Source organism: Halichoeres trimaculatus, unplaced genomic scaffold (assembly GCF_033239565.1).
Source record: "Halichoeres trimaculatus isolate MK-OKI-2021-1 unplaced genomic scaffold, fHalTri1.1 fHalTri1_scaffold_1, whole genome shotgun sequence".
Taxonomy (NCBI): Eukaryota; Metazoa; Chordata; class Actinopteri; order Labriformes; family Labridae; genus Halichoeres; species Halichoeres trimaculatus.
In genome coordinates, this window is record NW_027437179.1 from 39031913 (window position 1) to 39058279 (window position 26367).

General features: G+C 41.0%; 1 protein-coding gene across 1 annotated transcript in view; it reads right to left on the reverse strand.

The window, feature by feature from the left end:
* rap1gapb (RAP1 GTPase activating protein b) overlaps nt 1-13620 on the reverse strand; it is a 248153-nt gene extending 234533 nt beyond the window's left edge. Inside the window, exon 1 of the mRNA XM_074669251.1 lies at nt 13407-13620. The gene's annotated coding sequence lies outside the window, so the exon portion shown is untranslated. The remainder of the gene's footprint in view (nt 1-13406) is intronic.
* Nucleotides 13621-26367: the final 12747 nt, after the last annotated feature.

Here is a 26367-nt window from a genome sequence, read left to right on the forward strand (position 1 = left end):
AAAGCAGGTTTAAAAGTAGTGATTTGCGCTGACATTAAACTGCGTCTTCAGCAGATGGACGCAGCTGAACAGCTGGCTGATATAAGTGCGGCACTCTCAGACATTTAATTAGTGCCATTCAGTGAAGGTGTGTGTAATTACGGAGGCTTGTGGACAACTTCAAAGACTGCTCCTACTCTCCTACTTTACTTTCAGATGTTTACTTCTCTCCAAAGCTTGTTGACATAAAATCACCCTGAAATGTAAGAGAAAGAAACAAGGATATTCCATTTTTCCATATTTAAAGAGGGGCCTAGCTCAATGCTAGCTAACATTAGCTTTAAACTGACCTCAAACTCATTTTGTCACTGTGAAAGCTTATTAAAATCACTCTTCAGGTATGAATGCCTGTCTTTTTTGGCATTTAAACTAACTGCTTTGACACTTGAGGAGCCATCATTAGCACTCACCTTTAAAGCTCTCAATGGACGGATCAGTGAGCGCTCTGAGTGCCCCCATTACCCATGAAGAGCATCACTCTGCCATGATGTAGACCTGCTTATGGTTTCTCAGGTCACTACAGGGGGCTTCTACACCTGCAGCTGGTTTGTTTCTTTCCAATTTAGATGATGAAATGATCAGTCCATTCTCAAAAACTGCCATCAAAGATACCAAACAAGTATCAAATGTGTCAAAATATAAACAGTAACTGTTAAGACGTCTGATGGACGCGTAGATCAAGTCTACAAGGGTGGGCTGATATGTTCATAGCTTGACTAGGAAGGAGTTAATGCCACAGTGATTAACCTGACATGCATTCATTTCAGCGTTTTCTGACAGAGCATGTTTTTTTTTTATCACAGTCTCTTGTTTTCTTGGGTTGTTGCTGTGGCAGGACGTCCGAACCTTGGGTGATCTTCAAGGCTCTACCTACCCCTCTTGAATTCAGCTGCCCACTTTTTTACAGTTGATGAAGCTTAGTGCATCATCCCCTGATGTAGCAACCGTGTTGGCGTGAATATCCTGGGAGGTTAACCCCTGGTTCTACTTCTCAAACTCCTCAAACAATGAATCGGTGTTGGTTAATTAGAAAACAAACGATGCTGTAAGTGTCAGCAAATGTTGAATTTAATGCATGTCAAGTTTCATCACTATGGTATAACTCCTTCCTAGTCAGGCTACAAACTTTTCAGCCCTCCTTTTTACATCTGTCGGCCCGAGACCCACTCTGGCTGCTACTCTATGCTCAGATTAGGTCCTCTATTTGGACGTCAAACCATGACCCCGCTTGGACGTTGCAGTTCAACATCCGAAAATCGGCTTTTTGGACGTCCAGTGGACATCTGAGCTGGAAAGAGTGAGTGAGCCCACCACTCAAAGAGACGTTCAAAGGCTTGTTCAGGGCTAGACGTTCTTTTTCGGCGTCTAGTTTTGGTCTCCTGAAGGTGCAGACTGTCAATCCAAACGTCTTTTTCCCAACATCTACTGAACGTCTATTTAGGATGTCCACAGTTCCTCCCCACTGCACAAATAAATGTTGGAAAGATGTCCTTTCTGCTGCATTTTTGGATGTCTAATTGTAAACATTTGTTTTGAGTCAAAGTTACATTTTGTTTGTGTCATGTAGCTTCATTTAGCTCAGCAGCAGGTTTGAAGTAAATGGTAAATGAATAACATCTTTGTATGTAGGGATGGGTACTAGGGCTGCACGATTATCGCAATCGCAATCGCAATGTCAGCACATGCAATTCAGATTTTTCTCCATGTTAACCAAGCAAGTCTGTAGACTCATCATAACACAACTTTTTTTATTAAATCGCAAGCACAATCGCAATATTGTCCACCTAATCGCAAATCGCACCTTTTCCCCAAATTGTGCAGCACTAATGGGTACCAAATAAGGTACTTTCAAAGGGAACCAACTGAATTATGTCTATGGTGCTAAGTACCAATTCACATACAATCAAATGGTACCATGTTTTGATACCTAAACGCTTCCTTGTGACTGTGAGGGATTGGGAGAGTGGGCAATTTTCCATACTGGACATGAACACAGCATTGCAAGTTTATATACTAAAAAATAAATATGTTAAATTGGAAAACTTTGACATTTTGTTATTAAACAAATTCATAGTTTTTACTGCAACAGCTTTCTTTTTTTTGTATTTGGAGTGGATCATTACTTTGTGTGGTTCATGTGTTGGTCATGGACACCAAACTTTTTGTGTCTTCAGTGATATTTTTACCACTTTTTCTCCTGTGTTTGTCTGAAGATCCTACATGTAACCATGGCCGCATTGTTTACATGTGAAATCAGCTGTTAGCAGCCTATAGCATGTCAATGCTAACTGGTGCAAGGCCTGATGTTTCCCACAAAGTGAGGAGAAGGAGGTGAGGACGACGTGCTGGTTCTCAGGTGTGAGCTAAGAAGTGACGACATGGACCTGTCCTTCCATCCATCATTATTGGGAACGTAAGATCTATCTCCAATAAGATGGACGAGCTAGCCGTGCTAACCCAGCAACAGAGGGCAGAGTAGCATCATGCTATTCACAGACATGGCTAACAGAGCTAACACCAGACACCAACGCCACATTGGAAGAGCTTCACCTGCTGTGAGCAGACAGGATCCAGGAGACAGAGACTGAACAGACTGCTGAAGAAGCTCAGTCCTGGACCCTGTGGAGGTGGAGGCTGGCTGACTGGACAATGATGGACAAGCTGTCAGCATCTATTTTCTTATGGAGCTTTTTACACTTTCTATACACTTTCTTACTTTTGTTTTCTTTATTGCTGCAGGGACTCTTCCTGAATTTCCCCTTGGGGATAAATAAAGTATTTCCTATTATATTATATTATATTCTACCATTGAGTACCAGTTCCAATAGCCACGTACCAGGCATTAGTACCATATTGTTTGAAATGTTGAAAGTACACAAGCCTATTTGTATGTATTTACAGTCGCCATCTGCTGCTGAGAAAATCAAATGAAGCTACAGGAAAATGAACTGGAACAGTCTGACACCTTCAGAAACTGGACAACAGTTGTACACAGGAACCAGAAGGAGGATAAAAACAATGAGAGTGCCTTATAAGACCTTAAAATTAAACAAAGCATTTTGAAATATCTCTGTTTGGCCCTTGGTTGTGGAATACAGGAACACGTTGTCTTCAAATAACCTTAAAAAGTGGATATCAAAGGTGATTTCAGGGACGTCTGAGCAGAGCAGTGGGCCAGATGGTGCTACAGAAATATCCATAAAACAGCAAACACTGCTTTTCTAAAAACTGCATTACATCTGGGAGAGAAAATTGCCAAATGCTCATTCCTCAGAGCTGTCAGTCTGAGCGAGACTTCCAAACACATTTCTTACAATCTGTCAGCAGCTCTGGTACAGGAGCACAGCAGCTCCGTGTCTTTTTTTTTTTTTAAAGGTAAACAGACTGTTTTTCTGAACATTATCCTGCGAACATTTGTTTCAGCAGAGCTCTGAAGCTGCATAGATTTCCAGCTGGGGAAAAGAGGCATCGATCCTCCTCCGTACAGCAGGGAGTTCTTTCAGGGGAGTCAATGGGCCAACTCATTAATCATAACTGTGAGGCAGACTGTGATTTGCTATTGTTCACCGTGTTGTTATCTTCAGGGGAGAGCAAACAAAGAGATGATGGCCTTTCATAGGCAGAAAAAAGACGCGGGATGGTCTCAGCAGGGACGGGGGAGGTTGGGGAATATATGCAAACAGGACATGACATGAAAGCGAACATTTGCCATTTACATTTAAAGAGCGGCACAGGTCTCCTCGTCTTCATTTGCCTTCCATCTCCGGTTTGCAGGCCGAGGAAACAAAAACGTCCCTTTCATCTTTTCATCCTCGGTGAAAATCAATGTCGGTCGACAGAATGAGGCAAAGTGTGTCATTTATTTGATTCAATGCAGCGTGAGTCGACTCCAGGATCAGATATAAAGGCAGCGTATTGGAGTATTTGTGTGTTTCTGTGCGTGTGATGGGAGATAGGTCACTTGTTGGCTGTAAAGAGAGACTAATGTTGGGAGAAATCTACAGCATCTGACAGCTCAGGGCCCAACATAATGATCTGTTAAATGTGGCGTGTGCAGCACATGTACCGTGCTGCTGCTGCTGAAGAGGACTTTCTAGTAAAACATACACAACAGGAACAGCACTCTGAGCACACTGAACAGGAAAAAAGCAGAGTTTTTTTTCCTCTTTCTGGCTTTTCTTTTGTGTTTGTGTAAAATAGGGAAGAAAGTGTTTCTACCTTTGTACCCACTGGCACTTAAGAATAAAAAGATCTACAATCGCTGATGAAAAAGGCAAATAACAGGACATCCAGGAGAGCTATTTACCTCTATGTAAATTTATGAGGCTGGCAGTAGATTAGTTTAATCCAGACTTAGGGCCTGGTAAACCTCTGCATTCAAGGGACGTGACATGAAAGATCATTTATCCAAACAATCCTTGATTATGAAGAGTCAATATAACTTTTTTACCACTTCAGAGCTACCTGACCTGGAAATATTTACCATGTCTAATAACACCATTCCTGGTCGGACTGCCTCAGAGTACCAAAGCTGTATCCAGCACCATGTGGATTGTAAAAAAAGACAAGCTTGTCCTCTCGTTCATCCAGATTCCTTTCATCTTTTTTATTGCTACGTGACAGAAATACACCAGAGCGGCCAACTGACGACGTTGGTCACACTCAGTGTCTGAAGTCACATGGGCTTTGGTGAAATGTCATATCTATGAGTTTGTTTCACCAAACGATAAGTGGGTGGTGTTCAAAATTGGTCCAACTACAACTTACAGTGGTAAAATAAGTACTGAACGCATCAACTTTTTTCTCATTGCATTTATTTCCAAAGCTGCAATTCAACCATTTCTACCAGACATTGGTATTAACTCAAATAATCCACACATGGAAAGAAATCACAACGTTCAGGTCCATAAATAATGATTATGGTGAATTAAGTACGATAACACAGGAAAAAAGTATTGAACACACCATGGAAAGGCTATATACTTTGGAAAGGAAATGCACCATACCACCTGAAATCTGTCAGTAATTATTAGTTGAACTTCCAATTAGTGCAAACCTACATCAGCTGGGCTACAGCAAATTGATGGTCCTATAAAAAAGGTTGTTTTTTCACCAAGCGGTTAAATACCACACACCTCATGATGGGTAAAGGCAAAGAGCTCTCTGAAGACATTCACAACCTGATTGTTGCTCAGCATCAGAATGGAACTGGTTACAGACTTACATCAAAGCACCTGAATATTCCAGTCAGCACCGTTGGGGCCATTATTCACAAGTGGAAGAAGCACCACCTTACCATCAACAGGCCACGCACAGGAGCTCCTTGAAGATTTCTGACCAGGGAGTCAGAAAGATAGTCAGAAGAGGACTCAACCAGCCAAGGACCACCCTGAAAGAGCTCCAGAAAGACTTGGAGGCAGCAGGTACAATTGTTACAGAGAAAACAATAGGCAATGCACTCCACCGCCATGGCCTCTATGGTCGCTCAGCCTGTAAGACTCCATTCCTCAAGAAAAGGCATGTTGAAGCTGGTTTAAAGTTTGCTAAACTAGCAAACTTTAGATCAGCCAAACATGGTGTGCCTATTCTTGGAACAGATACCTACTCACAGGTGCTGACAAACAGGTACCAGGAGCTCAATTCAAGAGCCAATTGTAGAATAAGGCATTTGGCATTAGCAGAGAAGATCTGACAAATTTTCATGAGCCCAACACTCAAACTCAGCTGCTGCTCATTCCTTACAAATGTGGCTCCATGTAAAAGGGAAATAAACTTTCCAATGGTCTAAGGTTTATTACAAAAAAGTATGACAACAAGACAGATTTCCTCATTCTGGGCTGGCTCAGATCTCTGACAGACCCTGTCTTTCAGTCCCGTTCTCGTTTTACTGATTCCACCAAGAAGCCTGAGCGACACAAGACAGACGGCCCAAAGAAAAACACTTGATTGTCTCCATAAATAATGAAGGAATCCCTTCAGCCAGTCATTAACAGCTCACATCCTGCTGCCACATCCATCCAAATCAGACCACTGCTGGTTCAGCTCTGGCCTCTGAGCGCCTTAAATCTTCCTCTTTATTAATACCACCTTAAACCTGCCAATCTGTTTTGTTTCAAAGTGTCAAAACACGATGACAGAGTGAGGTTTCAGAAGGTGAATTACTATGAGTGACGTACTTGAAAGTTTATATTTTCACAGAGGAGAGCATGTCGACAGTGTAACTTCCTTTATGGTTACGTGGCTGTAATTTTCATCAGCGAGTGTCTTGTAACAGCAAAGTGCTCTTTTATGGTGGAGACTCATCCTTGAATTAGAAAATGTCTTGATGTAAAGAGTGGGATTTCCACAGAAAAAATAAAAACTGTAAAATAGAAACTGCCAACTGCCATGATCACAGCGGCTTAAATGAAAGACATGTCATAGAAAGAAACGGCTGATCTGCTTCAACATAAACAAGAAGAAAAAGAGCCAGCAGAAAGCAGGACACGTTTAAGCCCCCGATCAGGAAAAATATTTGTTTTTGATAAATGAATCCATCAGCTTTCAGGGTGGTGAAAAGGTACGTGTCACACATCAAGAGTGAAAATTAATTCTGTGTATTGATCTGGACGCACAGCTTTCAGTTGGTGTTTTTGGCGTGTTTGAAGCTGAAGGAGCCAGTGGGCAGGCAGCTTTGCTTTAAACTTTTAACACTTTATAATAATTAGTTGAAAGGCCAGGTTTAAGATGAGTTTTGGGGAAAGCAGAAAGAAAACGCAGTGAAAGGGCAGAAAAGGAAAGAGTTGGGATTGTTTGAGACTTTCCAACACAAGCCTCTAAAACCTCCGCTGATTGTGTTGGCCTCTGTGTGATCACAGTTCAGTGCTGTGAGGAAACAACAAGCGGTTTGGGCCCCAGGCGCAAAAATCAAGAGGGAAAGGAATTCAATATCAGACTGGAATGAAATTGAATGTCAGTTTCTGTTATATTCAGGACGTTTTCACCCGACAAAGTGCAACTCAGCATCTTTGTTCTTAGGGGATAGAATGAAGGGAGAGATGTTTAACACCATCATTAATGAAAATGGGCTAATTTATATAATCTATCAATCTTTTATTATCCTGATCAAGGTAACAGGTGGATGGAGCCTATCCTGGCTGTCCCCAGGTAAGAAATGTGGTCCACCAGTCCATATCAGGGCTGACACCAAGCAGCAACTTCCAGTCTAAGAATATGAGACAATGTGGAAGTGCTAAAATCTGCTGTTCCTTAAGTGGCTGGCCCCTGGAGAACAGGAAGTTGCATGCACACCAAGCCAAAAAAAGACATTTTAAAAGCAGAAATTAACATATTTGTCTCCTTGTCCAATCAGAAGCACAGCTCGGGTCACGTGACTGACAGACACCCTATACTGTACACACAGCCCTCGCCCCTTCCAATATGGCCGCGATAGCCGATCTGCTTCAATTTTCCTTTCCGGAACAGACGAGGGACCTAGCTTCGATTGTAGACCATAGCTTTAAGTTTCATCTTCGCAACAAGTTTGTCGATGTGCAATTTAAAAGATAGATTGTCATCAAGAAGAATGCCTAAGTATTTATAAGACGGTGCCATTTCAATCACTTCACTGGCTGCCTGTGACGTTATGAAGTTGAAGTTATGTTACGGTATGGACCCTCAGGTCAGCTGACCAGCTGCTCCTGCAGGTACCGAGGTCCAGGAAGAAGCTCAGAGAGGATGGGGATTTCTCCAATGTTGCTCCCTGAAACAATTTTCCCCTGCACATCAGAGGCCCCTTCACTATCTTTTCTCTTGGGCTTTTGAACTTCTACTTTATGTGTCGTTTTTCTTTTTTTAACACACCCAATGACGTTTTGTTTTTGTAGTGTAAGCAGTGGTGTGCACAGAGGGGGGACAGGGGTGGCAGTCACCCCCCCACTCCTGGCCTGATTGTTGAACAATGTGCGCTGAAATGCCGGAAACTCTTGCTAAAGTGCCCTCCTGCTTGGCAAAACACTCTAAATTACCCTCTTGGGTGGAAAAACACAAAACTGCCCCTCGGCTGCTTAAAATATGATTGACTACCTTCAGGGGTGGTAAAAAGGCGAGCTGCATGTGCCTTCTTCTCTTTCCCCCCTGCCCTTTAATTGCAATACAGGAATACAATCACCAATCCAAAGCAATCCATAACAGCAGTAGCACGACAGGCTGTAAACTTCACAAACTGAGTTTTTAAACTTTGATGAAAGAGGAGAAGGGTGACAGTTTTGACCGTTTGACACCTGGGTGCATGACTCTGCTCTGCTGCTCTCTGCTCAGGTGATGAGAAAACTCAGGTAAACACATTAAAGAAGAAGAGTTTCTCACTGCTCCGCTCAGGAGTCTAACTCAGGAGTGACCCAGTCGATGTGCTTGGCTGTAGTTTGCAATCAGCTCTGCCAAATGTGTGGTTGGTGTTGCAGAGTGGCAGCCAGACGTCAGTTGGCAGTTAAGCAGACCATTCATTCATTTCTCTGTGAACCCATGAGGAAACAGAGTATCCGTATGAGAGTCTATCAATGGAAAACCAGACAACTCACAGAGACGGTCAGACTTCATGATGGAAGGTAACTGAAGACTTCTATGTGAAGAGCACATCTAGACCAGAATCTTTGCTTCCAACGTCCCAACGTTAATCCCTCAAGAATGGCCCATAGCAACTCCAGGATCAGGAAAAAACTTCTTGAGCAGACCCAGACTCATTGAGACTCTGTGCTGGACTTGGACATCAACAACACCACAGGTCTACACCTCAAAGGGTGTCATGAGGGAGCTTAATTTTTCTGTCTCTTCAGGACTAGGGATGGGCAATAATCTTCGAATGTTCAACTAGTTACTAACTTTAAAAAAATCAAATAGTTAATGTGACGATGGCTTCGTCCTGTCTGCGGCAGATCGAAGTTTTATACAGGATACTTGAGCTGTTATGCGTCAATTTCACAAAAGCAGCTCGAGTGGGACAGGAAGTTCTGCATGGAAACCATCTAAATAAAACAAGCTGTGTCCAAAGCAGATCGTATTTAACTTGACCACGCCAACAAATTGACGTAATGAACAGAGCTGGACCAGGAGTGAAGAGGCTGGAGGATTTACAGCTGAAACAAGAACAAGGAGACGTTCAGTAACGGATTGGGAAGTGCGGGAACTCCCTGAAAAAAATGACTGAAGTTTGGGTACAGTGCAAACTCTGCAAGGTTAGTCCAGCTTATCACAAGTCATCTACAACAGTGGAAAGAGCGGCTGTCCACAGATAAACAGACAGCAGAGGCTTCATCACCCACAGAAGTTTGATGATTGACGTGCAGAGCATAGCAGACCTCTTTATCTTTGTCAGAGTGTTACGTTGGCAGTAGGGCTGCAACGATTAGTTAACATAATGGACTCATCGACAATAAAAAAAATTTATTGAGACAAATTTTAATCGTCGCGTCGTATTATTGTTTTTATTGTTGTTTCACTGCATGGTGAAATCAAATACTTTTTACTTTTACGGGAAAAGATCACTAAGTTCATACGTGAGGAATATTGATGAGGAAAAATCTCCACTCCCAGAGAGCGCTGTGCGCTGACGGAGGCTCTGCATCTCCGGCTTGGACAGCCTGACAACTCCTGCAGTTTAGCATCTGATAACGTGATCTAGAGAGTCTCCTTCACTCTCTGTTACAGACAGTTTTTCAGGATCTGAGTCACAAACTAGTGTCAAAACTCCCCTAACTTTTTAAAAGAGAGGACATTTATCTGATGGAGCTCTCACTCTCGAGCTCACACTGCACCGCTAACACTCAGCGGGGAGGAGGAGGGCAGAGTGCGCATGAGCGAAATAGCGCATGTAGAGAAACTAAACTAAACGCTTTGTCATGGAGAGCTGGGAGAGAGTCAGGCGGGATCATACAGAGAGCAAAGCAAGCCCCAATGAGTTAATAAACATTAGAAAATAAGCCCAAAGTCACTGATAAGCGGTCTGTCCAACACTGCATACAACAACTTCATTTCCCTGTTACCTGCTCCATTCATTTTGAGATTTATCTTGTTTTTTGTATTGTACTTGTATTTTATGTCATCATGAATGAAATAAAGACAAACAAACAAACAAACATGACACTGACCAATCAGAGGTGAGAACCTAACTCTGGGTAAATGCAGTGAAAATGAAACACACAGGTTGATTTTTAAAGGTCTGCACATTTTAAAGGCCAAATTAGGTTGAAACACAAAATAACCATGATTAATCGATTAATCGACTAATCGAAAAAATAATCTATAGATTATTCGACTTTAAAAATAATCATTAGTTGCAGCCCTAGTTGGCAGGTGTGTGGACGGTGGCTTGTGAGGGTCAATCTTGGAACAATCTACGAATAGCTACGAGCGAATATCGAAAAGCTACTAGGCCTATTTTTATATACGTAAGGTCTAAAAACGCTGAAGGCCTCTGCGTGACAGGACAAAAAATCACCATTTTAGGATGAGAAACAGGAAATGGATGTCCTTTGAATGTCTCTTTGCACAGTGGGCTCATTCACTCATTCACTCTTTCCTGCTTAGTCGTCCGCTTGACGTCAAAAAAAGCTGATGTTCAAATGTTGAATGTTGAACTGCATATTGACGTCCAAGTGGGGTCATGATTAGACGTCAAAATAGTTTGGTAGTAGTATAGACATCGAGAAATGGTCTTGGTCCAACAGAAATGTTATAGACTTGATCTGCACGTCCATCAGACGTCTGATGTTTGGTGGGATGATTGGTGCAATCATGGTAGTCAGAATCTGCACACCCTTCTAAGATCACACACCAGATCCAAAACTTGACTTTCCTTTTCTTTAAACTCCAGTTTTTCTTTCAACTCCTTCTTCTTCTATAGCATCTTTGATTTAAAGAGCAACATCAACCATTGCACGTTGGCATTTCCAGTAAAAGCAGCAATAAAAGAAACTGGATGTACTTCCAATCTACTCCTCCTGTGTCAACCTTAGCAACCCAAACTGACAAACTCTTCAGGCTGCTCTCACTTATCCAAAAACACTTTTACTTACTGTCTGGGTAGAATAATGTTGTACTTTGCATTTCCTTTTACCCACAACGCACACAGCCTGGAGGAGATGAGCATGAATGGGTTTACAGGATGCTCCCTCCACACTCAGGAGTTATGCAAACTGCACAGAAGCCTCTGAAAAAAACATCTTCATTCATGTTTTTCTCCTCCACTAAAAAGCTCTGAGTACGAGTCATGAGATGTATTTTTAGGTTCGCGGTGAAAAATTAAAGCTCTCAGCAGCGGAGGAGAGCCGGTTTGACATTCAGTAAAGGTGACGGAGCAGCACGTCAGGTGTGCAGGGAGGTGATGGTGTGCGCCTGCTGCCTGCAGGGTGTCCAGGACACCCAGGGCGAGGGTTCAACCCCTGACTGTGCTGGTCGTCATTAAGATGCAGACAGAAACACGCTCCCCATGATGGAGTGTGGAGGAGCAATTAGTCTAAGACAGAATCAGCCAATCCGTCCTCTTCATTATCTGATGGAGCAAAGAGAAAACTGATACAGCCATAACGCTGCAGAGGAGCGAGGAGACAGCTGACAGCCTCCCATATTTCAGGAAATCTATCCCATCACATTCACAGAAAAGGAGCGCTGCCACAGTTTTCCACCAGCTGTTGAACAACTCGCCCCGCAGGCGCCGTACAGTACAGTGTGATGGAAAAAATGTCGAATTCACATTTTTCATGCTTAGATTTGTCACAGAAAGAAAGCAAGACACGGGCCTTCAAAGCAAAAACTAATTTCTGAAACCAGCAGGACGCCTTTTAATCAGATAGGCGCTGGTGATGCATCCAACGAATGGGACGTGTCGTTTAGAAAAAGGGGATGAAAGACCAAGAAAAGAAGAAGGAGGAGGGGGTTGGTAATAATTGCTCAGTTTAAGAATATGAAAGAGGAGTTTGGACTCTCTTCTGCAGCATGTTTTCTCTCCTCTCTGCTTTTATTTCAGCTGTACTATCCTCAGGGGCGTATTTAGTCGTTTGGGGGCCCAAGGCAAACCCAGTCAATGGGGCCCTCCATGTCCTTGTAACTCATCTTCCTCAGAGCTAGACTGGCCTTCCCTGGGTCCACTGTCTCTTTCCCAGAATCAAGGCATGAGACAGTGCTAATCTTGTACATGGTAACTTAACGCAACTAAATGCATTTCCTCAGGTTCTGTACTTTAGTTTGATTTAGAAAAAAGTGAATACATAATTTAGTCCACTTTGTCCTGGATTTGAAATCTTTTATGGTTAATTGACAGCTTATTTGTCCCACAGTGGGGAATTTACAGAGTAACAGTAACAAACAAGAAAGTATGAAGTGAAAAACATTACAAAAGGTAAATATTGAAAAAAATAATTTAGTAAGAAAAAATATATAAATATCAAGCACAACATCAAACTGGAAAAAAATCTACTGAAAGAGGTGATATTTACAGTTACCATACATTTTGGTACGTTTATTTTAAAGTTAATGTATTTTTATTTGACCCCCTGTCCAGTGGGTTATGTATCCAAAAAAGAGATTTTGTACAATAATGTTTATCACCAACTCAAAAGGTTTGATTTTGAGAAAATCATCCTGTCCTTAAAATCCTAAAAGTCTTATATGTTTATCTCAGATCTCAGAGCAACATTGGTTTTATTTCCGACTTGGATGAAAATAAGAAAAAAAATCAGGAAAAAAGTGTTTTTTACCACTTTCTTCCTGAATCAAATTTTCAGATGTGCTGTAACATGGAATAGCCCATTGAATAAGAAGGGAGGGGGAGTACCCAAAACCATCATTAAAGATTAAGCCTGCATTTCAAAGCATGTGAAGAAAGATTTAGAAAAAATAAATGCTTTCAATTGAAGAGAATTTTACAAATCAGTTTTTACGAGATGCTTTGGGGGCCCCTGGGAATCTATAGCTACGCCCCTGACTATCTTATGAATACAGTTCGTTTAATTCAATCTACCTTTGGTTCGTTTCCTGTTATTTGACTTCCACAATTAAGCCTCCAAAACAACCAAAGAGGAATCAAAAACTGGCAGATTTTAGTTTAATCTGTGTTGTCTCAACATGCTTTAAGCATTTCAACTTCATGATTAGTTTAGTTATTTATGGTTTGCTAATTGGAAACTGGGATTTTGCAATTACGAGCAGCTGGTGAATTAATTACACACATCAAATATTTAATTAAGCTGCTGAAGTAATCCTCCAGTCATGAAAAATAATGTAAAATAGTGCGGAAGTTGCTTTTTACCTGGACTCAGGTCACGTGATACAACGCGGGGTTACACACCAGGAAACAACGCACGTGTATCAAAGAACTTTGTTTTCTCTCTTACCTTATTTGGAGAGTGATGAAAGGAGCTCCGTGTGCACGCGCCTCCTCTCTTCAGTTACGTCAACGGACCCCGAAAAAAAGACGAGTTTTTGTTTTTAATCTGACAGAAGAAGAAGAAGAAAAGACTGTTTGTAGTATCGTCGCACTGTTGGAACAGCGCAGAGGAGGGAGGGAGGGAGGGTGAAGATGTTGGAGCTGCTGTTCCCGCCGCTCTGCCTGCTCCTCAGCGCGTGTCTGATGCTCAACTCTCTGTTCTCCTTTCTTTTAAATCGAGCACGCTGCAAAGTGTCACGTGACCGTTCCCATTCGTCCAATGCGCTTTCTACAACTCCTCCATCCACACACACACAGAGACGCATGCACGCACACTATTAAATACTGCAGATGAATGTGCTCACTAACAGCTGGAGTAGAAACACTCTGCACTCTGTAAGCTGGAGTATCAATGGTAACTGTGGATGAAACAACATCAAAACACTCACTATAATAATGATAATAATAATAATAATAATAATAATAATAATAATAATAATAATAATAATAATAACAATAAGAAGAAGAAGAAGAAACTGAAAAAAATCCATCCTTCCCTATTTCTCCATCCTGCGCTCTGTGCAACCTTCCTGCCTTCCACACACCACCTCCTTCTAAAGCCTCATTCATCTCTGGTGTCATTCTGTGTCCATCAGCGATTCGTATTGGGCTGTACTTTGCCTCCGGCTCTGCTGATGTGAAGGATTTGATGTCTACGGCTGTGTTTTGCCCTGAAATTCTGGCCGGTGAAATGATGGATCTCACCAGGGTGAGAGTGCTGTGAGTGAGTGGGACTAATGGAAGATAGGTTTACACGTAACATAGAAGGAAAAGAGGTTGGATGGATAAAAAATGTTTGTCATTTGTTGGTGAGAAAAGGTGAATAAAGAAACCTCTTTGTAAGGTGCTGGGATAGAGGATTTCTGTAACTTTAGTCCAGCATTGTAGAAAACCCACTTTGGAGCCAAGACACGTGCTAAAGTGCTGTCTTGGCAGCCAAAATGCATACAACAGTGCTCAATTAGGACGGAAACATGCCCTAAAGTCCGCTCATGGGCGCAAAAACGCATGCTAGTAGGAGGCACTAGGAAGCAAAATGTGCAAAAATGCCCTCTTGGGAGTCAAAATGTGCTTAAGTCTCCTCTTGGAAACTCAAAAGCAGGCTAACAGTATCCTTTGGGAGCCAAAATGCGCTTAAGTGCCCTCTTGAGAGCCAAAGCGCATGCTTATAGTGTCCTTTGGGAGCCAAAATGTGTTAAGGTGCTCTCTTGGGAGTTAAAAATGCGCACCATAGTGTCTTATGGGAGCCAAAACACAGAAAAAGTGCTCCTCAAAGCTAAAATTTATACTACAGGGCTTTTTTGGGAGCTAAAATGCACACTTTAGTGCTCTCAGCCAGCCATAGCTCAGATAAGTGCCCCTTTGAGAGACCAAATGCATACTTTACTCACTTGGGAGCAAAAATTGTTGCTTAACTGCCCTTTTAGGATCTAAAAAGCAGCCCAAAGGTTCCTATTGGGAAACAAATGTGTGCTTAAGTGCCCTCTTGGGAGCCAAACCACATGCGCACAGCATCCTCTGGGAGCCAAAATGCGCTGAAGTGCCATCTTGGGAGTCAAAACACACACAAGTAGTGTCCACAAGGAGCCAAAATACATGCAAGTAGTGTCCTTTTGGGGCAAAAATGTACTGAAGAGCCCCCTTGGAAGCCACACCGCATGCTAAAAGTGTCCTCTTAGGGCCAAAATGTGCTTAAGTCTCCTCTAGGAAACTCAAAAGCAGGCTAACAGCATCCTTTGGGAGCCAAAATGCACTTAAGTGCCCTCTTAAGAGCCAAAGCGCATGCTAATAGTGTCCTTTGGGGGCCAAAATGCACACTATAGTTTCTTCTGGGAGCCAAAAAACAGTAAAAGTGCACCCCAAAGCTAAAATTCATACTATAATCCTCATTTGGAAGCCGAAATGTGCACTTTAGTGCCCTCTGGCAGCCATAACTCTAAGTTATGTGCCCCCTTGAGAGCCCAAATGCATACAGTATTTACTAAGGAGCAAAACTTGGTGCTTAGATGCCCTTTTGGGATCCCAAAAGCAGCCCAGAAGTCCCTATTGGGAAACAAATGTGTGCTTAAGCGCTCTCTTGAGAGCCAAAATGCATGTTTACAGTGTCCCTTGGGAGCCAAAATGTGTTAAGGTACCCTCTTGGGAGCCAAAATGCACACTATAGTGTCTTCTGGGAGTCAAAACACAGATAAAGTGCTCCGCAAAGCTAAACTTTATACTACTGTGTTCAGTTGGGAGCCATAATTCACACTTAAGTGCTCCCTTGAGGGCCCAAATGTATAAAGCACTCACTTGGGAGCAAAAAGGGGTGCTTAAGTGCCCTTTTGGGATCCCAAAAGCATGCCAAAGGTCCCTCTTGGGTAAGGGTGGCCGACCTGTGGCTCGCGAGTCATATGTGGCTCTTTGCCTTTTGGTGTGTGGCTCTACAATCCATTCATAAAAAAATATATATAGTTATGAGTAGTGGTGTCCCAATCAATCTAAACTATATATATTTGGATGCCAACGTTGGGATCAGTTGGGATTGATACTTAAGTTTCAGTTTCTCTTCACTAGTAGGAATTTCAACACACTAGCAAACAGCAAATCTCGCTGTGAAAATTGGAAATGTATTGATTTTCATTTTATGTCATTTCGTTAATGTGTGAGAGGAAGTGTGTGTGTAAGACCCCGTGTGTGATGTGGTTTTCTGTAGTACCACGGTCATTTTTGTGGCTCTTGGTCTCTGACTGGTTGGCCACCCCTGCTTTTGGGAAACAAATTTGTGCTAAAGTGCCCTCTTGGTTGGCAGAACACACCTTTCTGCCTTCTCAGCTGGTTAAACCATAATCAACATGTTCAAAGTGCCCTCGAAAACATGTGGAGCTTCCGTGGCGGGAAGTAGTAGAAGCAGAGTGGGGGTCTTTCCATTTTACCTACTTCCAATGTGCACAGAGAGGGAAGAGATGTCAAAACACCAGCAACACTTGTAGAATTCAGAAAAACTCAAGAATTATCTTTTTAATCTACACGTCACTAAAGTTTGACCCATGTAGTCCAACTCTTGGATCATCATTGACTTGAAGCATTGTTTAAATGGCTCCATGTAAAGATCGCTCTGATGACTGCTTTTGCTTATCATGTCAAACATTTAACATTTTTTCCTTTGTTCTTTTTGCCTCTGCAGATCTTGATTTTGCACATGACCTTCATAATCATGTTGTTTTTATACAGTTTTAGTTTGCAAATAATCCCAGGAAAGGTCATTTTTGATGACACCACAAAGGTGGAGGAAAGCCCTGACTTGTACCATGATGCAAATCTGTATCAAAACCGAACACTAGGAGATTTTAAGTTGCCAGAGTTGATGAGTTTTTCAAGTTGCAGCATCTTAAAGAAAACCACGAACAGCAAAGAGGTTTAAGTTCTGGTGTAAAACGTCTTTCTTTCTGCAGATAGTCTCCATCCATGAGTCAAAGTGTTGGTGCACGGCGGCACTGTTCGCTGGTTTCTGTTTTTAAAGCTGAATTTTAAAGCTGGAAGAGTTGAGAGGGAAATCCTCTGTTGACTGTCTCTTCTATAATGCATGCCAAACAGCCTGCAGCAGCAGAGCATCTGTTGCGTAACAGTATTATTTTGATGCATTTTAATGAGGAGAGCGTTACCTCAGACTCCAAACATCACTGTTTCTGGTCCCACCTCTGCTGCCTGGATGAGGCCTGGAGGCTTTCCTCCTAACTCCCAGACCAGCTTCTGGGAGGTGATTGTCTTTGCTTCGCGGCGAATTAATTGCATATTTTAGTGAGTGTCTAGTGCAGATATGAGTGTGGAAGAGAAAAAGAGATCCTGGAGAAATTTATGAACCATGTTGGTGCCAAAAGATTTGAAAATTTCAGAAGATATCTGGCTCCCAGGCTCCTGTCTCGTCTGTATTCTTTGCTGCTTGATGTCCTTATCTAATCTCTCCTCGCTGCTTTTGTCTCGTCTTCCTTTTCCTTTCTTTGTTTCCTTCTTGGGATCAGCTTCCACACTTTCTGTCTGAGGTCCACCTCTGAAGCATCAGTCACAGAAAAATCAATTCAAGTCACCCACGAATCAAAACGTGTCAGTCGGCTGCAGGTCGTCTCGACTCGATTCCTCCAGGAGGTTCTGAACACTGAACGCCAAATAGCAAGATTCATTCCCCACAGCAGGCGATATGATTTATCTTCCTAATCACACAGTGTGTTTGAGATCAAGGACTGTGGACGCCTCTCTGTGTGGTCGTCTGATAGCGCAGACAAACGTGCGTACACATTTTTTTATCCTCCTCGCTAACCCTGACCTCACAACCCCGACCTGTTCACAGTCCGTCTGTTTCACAACCCCTGCAGAGCTGTAAGACGCTGATTTTAATCACTGCTTGGGAAATATGTGGAAGCCTATTTCTGCTGGTTAAAAAATAAAAATGAAAAATAAAAATTATGAGACAATAAAGTCACAATGATATAAATTCATAATTATGAGATAAATCAAATCATGAGATAAAAAATCAGAATTATGAGATATGAAGTCCTAATTATGAGATTAAAAAAGTGAATTTTCCAATAAAACGTCTTAATTATGTGATAAAAAGTCAAAATTATGAAATGAATAGCCATAATTATGCAACAATAAAGCAACATTTATGAGATAAAAAGTCGTTTATGACATAAAAAGTGGAATCTACCAGACAAAAAGTGAAATGCTGAGATCAAGTGTTGGAATTATAAGATAAAAAATCATAATTAAAAGATAGAAAGTTATAATTATTAGACAAAAAGTCAAAACTATGAGCTAAAAAGTTGAAAGTAAAAGATAAAAGGTCAAAATTCTGATAAAAAGTCAAAATCATAAGATAAAAATTCAGAATTATGAGATAAAAAGTTCTAGTTATGAGATTAAAAAGTGAATTTTCTGCCAAAAAAGTTTTATTTATGTGATAAAAGTCAAAATTATGACATGAAAAGTCATAATTATGTAACAATAAAGCAAAAACCATGAGATAAAAATTCACAATATAAGATAAAAAGTAAGAAGGAGAGGATAAAAAGGTCATTTATGACAAAAAAAAAAAGTCAAAACTGTGAGATAAAAAGTAGAAATTATGAGATATTAAGTCCTAATTATAAGAGAAAAAGTCATCATTATGTGATCAAGATTTGAAATTATAAGATAAAAAGTATGATTTAAGGACAAAACGTTATATTTTTTTAGATAAAAAGTCAAAACTGTGAGCTAAAAAGTAGAAAGTAAAAGATAAAAAGTAGAAATTCTGATAAAAAGTCTAAATTGTGAGATCAAAAGTCATAACTGTGTAACAATAAAGCAACAAATATGAGATACATTTTCATAATTATAAGATAAAAAGTCAGAATGAGGATATAAAAAGTCATTTATGACACAAAAAGTTGAATCTGTGAGATAAAAAGTGGAAATTAAGAGACTATGGGATTAAAAGTTGAAATTGTGTGTTAATAATTAAAAAATTTGAGATAAAAAGTTTAAATTTTGAATTATAAATTAAAAATTACGAGATATGAAGTTTTAATTATTAGACACAACGTAATGATGATGACATTAAGTGTTGAAATTATAAGATAAAAAGTCATGATTTAAGGATAAAAAGTTATATTTATTGGATAAAAAGTCAAAACCATGCACTAAAAATAGAAAGTATATGATTAAAAGTCGAAATTCTGTGATTAAAAAAAGTCATAATAATGAGATAAAAAGTCAAAACTATGAGGAATGGGCTTCCATAGAAATCACAGCACTCCAGAAACAGAAAACTGTTACAGAAACTTTCTGACAAACAAATAACACCAAACTGCCAAAGAAATGGTCTGATACTGCCACGAGATCTGATCTGCAAAATCACACAACGAACCAGTGAAAACAGCCAAAAGAGAAGCTTCCACTCTCAGATACAGACGTGCAAACATCAAACTACAAGAACACTCATGAATAAAATGAGAATAATAAATAAAATCCACAACACGCTGCAAACAGGCCACTCGTCCTTACCTTTCACAGAGTCGTCCTCTGTGAAGTCTGTGCAGGCAGAGCCAGGTCAGCTCAGCTGGCTAATACAAGGATCAATTAAATCCCTGAAAATCTTTCATTATGACGTCAATGCAACAATGTTCATGAGCCCCTCCCCCCATACTTAAAATCATCTGAACTCAGCTCAGGTCAGGTATAAGGTGATTAAATGAGAGCTTTTAGTGAGGTTTGTTGTTCTGTTGTGAAAGAAACAAAAGCACAAATTTATCAACCTCAGTGTTTCTTTCCAGCCCACATAAAAAGGAACAGTGTGTCATTTTTTTGTAAAATAACACTGAACATCATCTGATAATGACTCAAGAATAAGTCAGTAATTGTTTTTTTTAAATAAGTTTTACAACAAAAAGGCACAGATTTAGAGGAAGGATAAGACGTACTTGTTGTTTTTCTTCCAGTATTTTTTATATAATTTGGATGCAGAAATACCAGCCTAACAGGACATCTCTGAACGCACAACACGTCCAACCTTGAGGCAGATGGGCTACAGCTGCAGAAGACCACACCGGGTGACCCTCCTGTCAGCTAAGAACAGGAAACTGAGGCTACAATTCACACAGCAACACCAAAACTGGACAATAGAAGATTGGAAAAACGCTGCCTGGTCTGATGAGTCTGGATTTCTGCTCCACATTCAGATGGTAGGGTCAGAATTTGGCCTCAACAACATGAAAGCATGGATCCATCCTGCCTTGTATCAACGGTTCAGGCTGCTGCTGCTGGTGTAATGGTGTGGGGGATATTTTCTTGGCTCACTTTGGGCCCTTAGTACCAACTGAGCCTGGTTTAAAGTCCACAGCCTACCTGAGTATTGTTGCTGACCATGTCCATCCCTTTATGAGCACAGTGTACCCATCTTCTGATGGCTACTTCCAGCAGGATAACGCTCCATGTCATAAAGCTGGAATCATCTCAGACTGCTTTCTTCAACATGACAATGAGTTCCCTGTACTCAAATATACTCCACAGTCCCCAGATCTCAATCCAATAGAGCACCTTTGGGATGTGGTGGAACGGGAGATTCTCATCATGGATGTTCAGCCGACAAATCTGCAGCAACTGTGTGATGCTATCATGTCAATATGGACCAAACTCTCTGAAGAATGTTTCCAGGACCTTGTTGAATCCATGACACCAAGGATTAAGGCGGGTCTGAAGGAAAAAGGGGTCCAACCCAGTACCAGCAAGGTGTGCTTAATGAAGTGGTATATATATATATATATATATATATATATATATATATATATATATATATATATATATATATATATATATATATATATATATATATATATATATAAATTAGAGCCCCTTTCCTGACGTAAAAACATCGTTCTAAAGTCTTACTTTAGATAATGGTGGATGTGTAAATTTACTGTTACATACATTTTAGTTTATTTCACAAAGGTGCAACTTACACGACGTTAAACGATGTTACACACTCTTTAAAACTTTTGTGAAAAAAACTTTGAATGCTCTCCTTGGCATGTCTTAACATTGTGTTTTTGTCATGGAGCACTAAAGCGTAGAGTTACATTGTTTTGCAAAGTCACAGCTCACCATGGAGCAAATCAAATTGTTGCCGTCCTCTTCTGTAGCCGACTGAGTGCGAGTCGGGGAGACGAGGGGCTGCAAAGCGTGGTCTGAGTGTGTGTGTGTGTGTGTGTGTGTGTGTGTGTGTCTTTTTAGACCTAACATGAGCCATATTCACCTGACCAGTCCAGAAAAAAAAGTTTTATTTCAAGTTATTTAACGATTAAAATAAGGTCTTGATCCCTCTGGCGACCTCTGCTCATCGGATGTACCACTTCCCCATGGGGTGCCACAGGGATCTATTCTTGGCACTGTTCTCTTTTCCCTATATTTGCTTCCGTTGGGGTCAGTCATTGCTAAGCACAACGTGTCTATGCGGCCGATCTACAGTTACATTTGCCTCTGAACTCAAAGGAAGGCTCTGCACTCCACAAATTGCAGAGCTGCATTAGCGACATCAAGCAGTGGCTGGCATGTAACTTCCTGCACCTGAACGACAGCAAAACTGAACGTGTCCTGTTTAGCTCGTCTCTGCCGGATGCAGCTATGATGAATCTCGGCTCTCTGTCTCCGCTTTTTAAATCGCAGGTAAAAAAAAACCTGGGGGTAACTTTTGACTGCCACCTAAAGTTTGATAAACAGATAACCTCTGTGGTGAAAACAAGCTTCTTTCAGCTGCGTCTCTTGGCTAAAGTGAAGCCTTTTCTCAGTCGGCAGGATCTTGAAAAGGCCATTCATGCTTTTATTAGTTCCCGGCTAGACTATTGTAATGCCCTTTATGTCAGCCTCAGCTAGTCTTCCCTCTCTCGCTTCCAGCTCATCAAAATCGCTGCGGCGAGATTTCTTACTTGAACACCAAGACGTGAGCACATCACCCCTGTGCTGTCGTCTCTCCACTGGCTTCCAGCTCATTTTAGAATTGATTGTAAACTCTTGTTGTTTGTTTTTAATGCCATTCACGGCCTGGCTCCTCTGTATTTGTCAGCGATTTTAACTTTACGCAGCCATACGAGGGCCCTGTGTTCTTCTGGCCAGTTCCTCTTGGACGTTCCAAGGTCCAGATATAAAAAGTGGGGGGACCGTTCTTTTTCTATCGCTGCACCTTCATTGGTGCCCCCAGACATCCGCACCACCACAGACTTTGGTCTTTTTAAATCTAAACTCAAAACTCACTTTTTGAGAATGGCTTTTAACCCTGACTAAGGCTTTTAAGTATCGTGCTCTTATTAGTTTTGAACTTGTTTTATCTCTTCCAAATTGTTTTTATTCACCCTAATGCACACCTTCCCTTGCATTTTTATGTATCTTTCCTTTTTTTTTTTAATGTATCGTTCCTACTTTATTGTTTTATGTCGCTTTTATCTATGTTCTAATTTATCCTAAGACGCTGCAATAAAGCATTTTGGGGGCCTTTTGGGTTCTGTAAAGGGCTCTAGAAATAAACATTGCTTGATTGATTGATTGATTGAAGGTCTGATTGCTTGTAACAAGTAAAAACAAAAAAACAACATATATTTATGCCAGTGGAACAGGAGAAAAGTTAATCGTGTTGAGACACTGTTCTAGTTTGAAGCAAATTTCAAGAAAAATTTGGCAGATTTTTTTTTTTTAATCGTTACAAGCAATTCAGAACTCATTTTAATCTTTAAATAACTTTGTCCGCAGGAATTGTGTTCTTATTATTTTTCTAATAAAGCTTTGGGGAGAAAAAAAACAAACAAAATTTAAATTTAATTTAAAAAAAAACATTCCCTTCATCTTTGGCTGTGACATCACTGAGTGTTCTAGAACTCCCCTCACAGAGCTCTGCCTGTTCAGACCCAGGTTTGATTCCACTGCACACACTGGTTTTAAGTTTTAGCTCTCGCTGTCTGGAAACATGTTCGGCCTCTCTTCATTTTTGGCAACAGTTGGTAAGGGGATCAAGTCTTTTCTGGGACTTTCTTCACCACCTCGGTATGATTTAGATGATCTTGACCTGCCTCCTGAGGTGTTAGACACTTTGGCAAAGGAGGGTTACTTTCTCGTGATCGCGTGTAAGCACTGCAGAGCCTCGCATTGTGTAAACAGAGACACGGAGCAGGCAGGCACCTCTGTGTGCAGATGTGTTCCGAAAAAAAGACAGTCCAGAACCCGTCATAATTTAATCAAATTTAATGATAAGAGCGTAATTCCCCGTCGTAAATCCAAATCTTTTAGCTCCAGGGCCAAAGCAAAAGCAAAAGCAAAAGACTCAGCTTCGTTTTCTAACATGAGAAGGATCACTCCGTGGGTTTTATGGGGTCTTAGGAAAGGTTTGTGGTTAAGTGTATTTTTAGGGCTTTTGATTTCCTCGGCCATGTGTGTCAGTGGCTTTGTCTCTCATATTTTCATACGGGAACTTAGTTAACGTAGGAATAGAGTGGACTTGTTGACAGTACTGGATGTGTTTTATTGAGCTCTGAACTAAAGTGTAGATCTGCTGTTTAAGACCATAGTTTAAGACCAGCTCTGAAACAAGAGTCCCTCCTGTTAAGCAGATCTATCATAGCTTGCCCATTTTTTTAACAGCCTCCTTACCTTTTTCAGACCGGGTTTTCTCTGGGTGCTCCAGTTTCTCCCAAATAACGTTTGTTAAAAGAAAAAAAACTGAAAAAGGTAAGAACGTGGATTCTGTGTCTTAGTGTGATTCAGCACTGTAACCTTAAAATTAGGGCTGTCATTTTAACGCATTAGTTAGATTGATTAATTACACCGCAAATTAACGCGTCATAAAAATTAACGCGTCATAAAAATTAACGCGTCATAAAAATTAACGCAGATTAATCTGGATCCCAAACCCGTGAGGCGTTCAAAGACGCACTTATTTTCAAATGTCTTGCATTTACAAACCGTTTGTCCTACGTGAAAAAAGTGGTATTCTCGTCAGATTTTCAGATTTTCGACGGTCCCTGAATGTATCACATCTAGCAACATGCTTTGAACCGGGGGAGGAAGAGAGAGCGCTGTTAAAGGATAAGTTCGGTTTATACAGCTTTTACATTGTTAATAGAATGAAATAGAACAAAATATTCACCCAGAAGGCTTATCTGATCCAAGCAGTGCATCGGGAGATATTTAGATCCAAAATCGTGCAGCGGACGTCCGTATAATGGGCTCCATCAGGGCATAGACAGCGCCGCTCCTAAAACTGCGCAGTACTCTCTGGAGCACTGACTCCTTTCTTTGAGGGGCAAGCGTAAACAAAGTCTTCATCAGTTCAGAGGTCAGTACAGCCGCACAGCGCTGTCTGGAGTGACACAGACTGCAGCAGAGGACTATCTCAGAGCCGACCATGATGGAATATTGGTGAAAAACACGAGTTTTTGGACGATTAATGCCGTTTTAAGGAGCGGCGCTGTCTCTGCCCCGATGGATCCCATTTTACGGACGTCCGCTGCACGATTTTGGATCTAAATATCTCCAGAAGCATTGCTTGGATCAGGGAAACCTTCTGGGTGAGTGTTTTGTTCTACTTCAGTCTATAAACAATGTAAAAGCTGTATAAACCGAACTTATCCTTTAAGGGGACTGCCGTCCACATCTTGTTTATTCACACGTCCTTTTTGAAAATCTGCAGAAAATCAACCGTTTGCTCTATCTCAATTCTGTAAAAAACGGGTAATTTTACACTCTCTACTGCATCAAACAAGCCCTGAATAATCGATATTTGTCCTGTATTTAAATGTAAAGAATTCTTTGAAAATTTGCTTCCATCTTCCTGGTGTCATGTTTCAGCTTGGGGCTGCTCTGCACCAATCAGCAACAGTTTGTGTGTTCAGAGCATGTTAAACTGAAAATACTTCACTTTTCTTTGATCCAAGACTTGAAAAAAGTGTTTGTACATAGTTCCTCACAGTTTTTAGCCTTTAGCCCTGGTTCTCCTGACCTCATAGAAGTATAGAAGTTCATATTGCAGTGAAAATTGAGTCCACATCGAGTAAAAATGTGAACAGAAGCAAAAAACGTCCTAAAAATCAAATCAGCTTATCTTAGGTGCAGGACTGAGTAGATTTTGTAAAGATAGAACCTTAAAACTTTTTTCATGTGTTCCTTATGCCTCAGGGTACCTAAAAATGTGTTGTATATATTACCACCTTATTTTTACATGTCTTTTAATGTAATTTTAATGTCCTGGAATTCAAAGTCTTTATTTTGGGACCTTAAGCAGATATGAGATTAAAATGCGATTAATTAGATTAATTAATTACAAATCCTGTAATTAATTAGATTAGTTTTTTTAATCGCCTGACAGCACTACTTAAAATATGTTATAAGTTTAGACCATCATTTCCTCTTTTAAAGTCCACCTAAGCCACCTTCTTTAAGCTAGTTATTATTTTCGGTACACAGGATGTTGACTATGAGTGTTTATATGTCTGCTTTTGTCTATGTGACCTGGGGTCTTTTTCACAAAGCAGTTTTAATCAACTCATAGGGCTCTAATTTTGTGGAGCAGCGCAGGGGGCGCAAGCCTGGTGCACCCTGAGCAGTGCTAATTTTGTGCGGCGCACCACTGTGCGCTTCCAATTTGACAATTTGGTAGACCATCTGCCCAGAGATGGGTGTGACTGCGCACCAGGGGGAGTTGACGGTGCACCAGGGGGAGGTGTCAGCAGATTCATGTTGGCACAGTGACAATTTTGTGCCAAAAACAGCGCAGAAAGTGCGCTGAAAGCTCGCCAGCTCCAACCTGGTCTATTCTCGGCGCAAAGTGGAGTGCACCCTCCGCAGCTGTGATTTGGTGACAGGCGCACATGTGCGCACATGTCAACAAAGCCTCAGAGGCAGGTTTCCAGAGTGTCAGGCACATTTTAATGCAATAAACAATCACAGCAATCACTATTTAATGTAACCGTCTGAACCAGCATATAGATTTGTATCTATATTAACTGTCCCGTCACATCTGATGTCAGATTAAAGCCATTTGTCATAATGGAAAGTTAACCTGACGGCAGCTGGAAGTTTGATGCACATCCCACAATAAACAATCAACACCCTGTTTCATGGTGAGGCACACTTTTCTGCCTGCTCTGCGAACAGTAGCCTTACTTAAATTCTCAGCTTCTGAGAAACACAGTGCAACACACCCTATCTGCTGTGAGTGAGCGCATGACTGCGAGTAGTGATGTTGCAAATGTAAGGATGGATTAAGTTGTGTATTTAAATGATTGACTGAAACGTGAAACTGTAACGCTCCAGAAGGTAACTTTCTGAAATTGTGAGGACATCTTTGCGTGGTCTGATGATCAACTCTT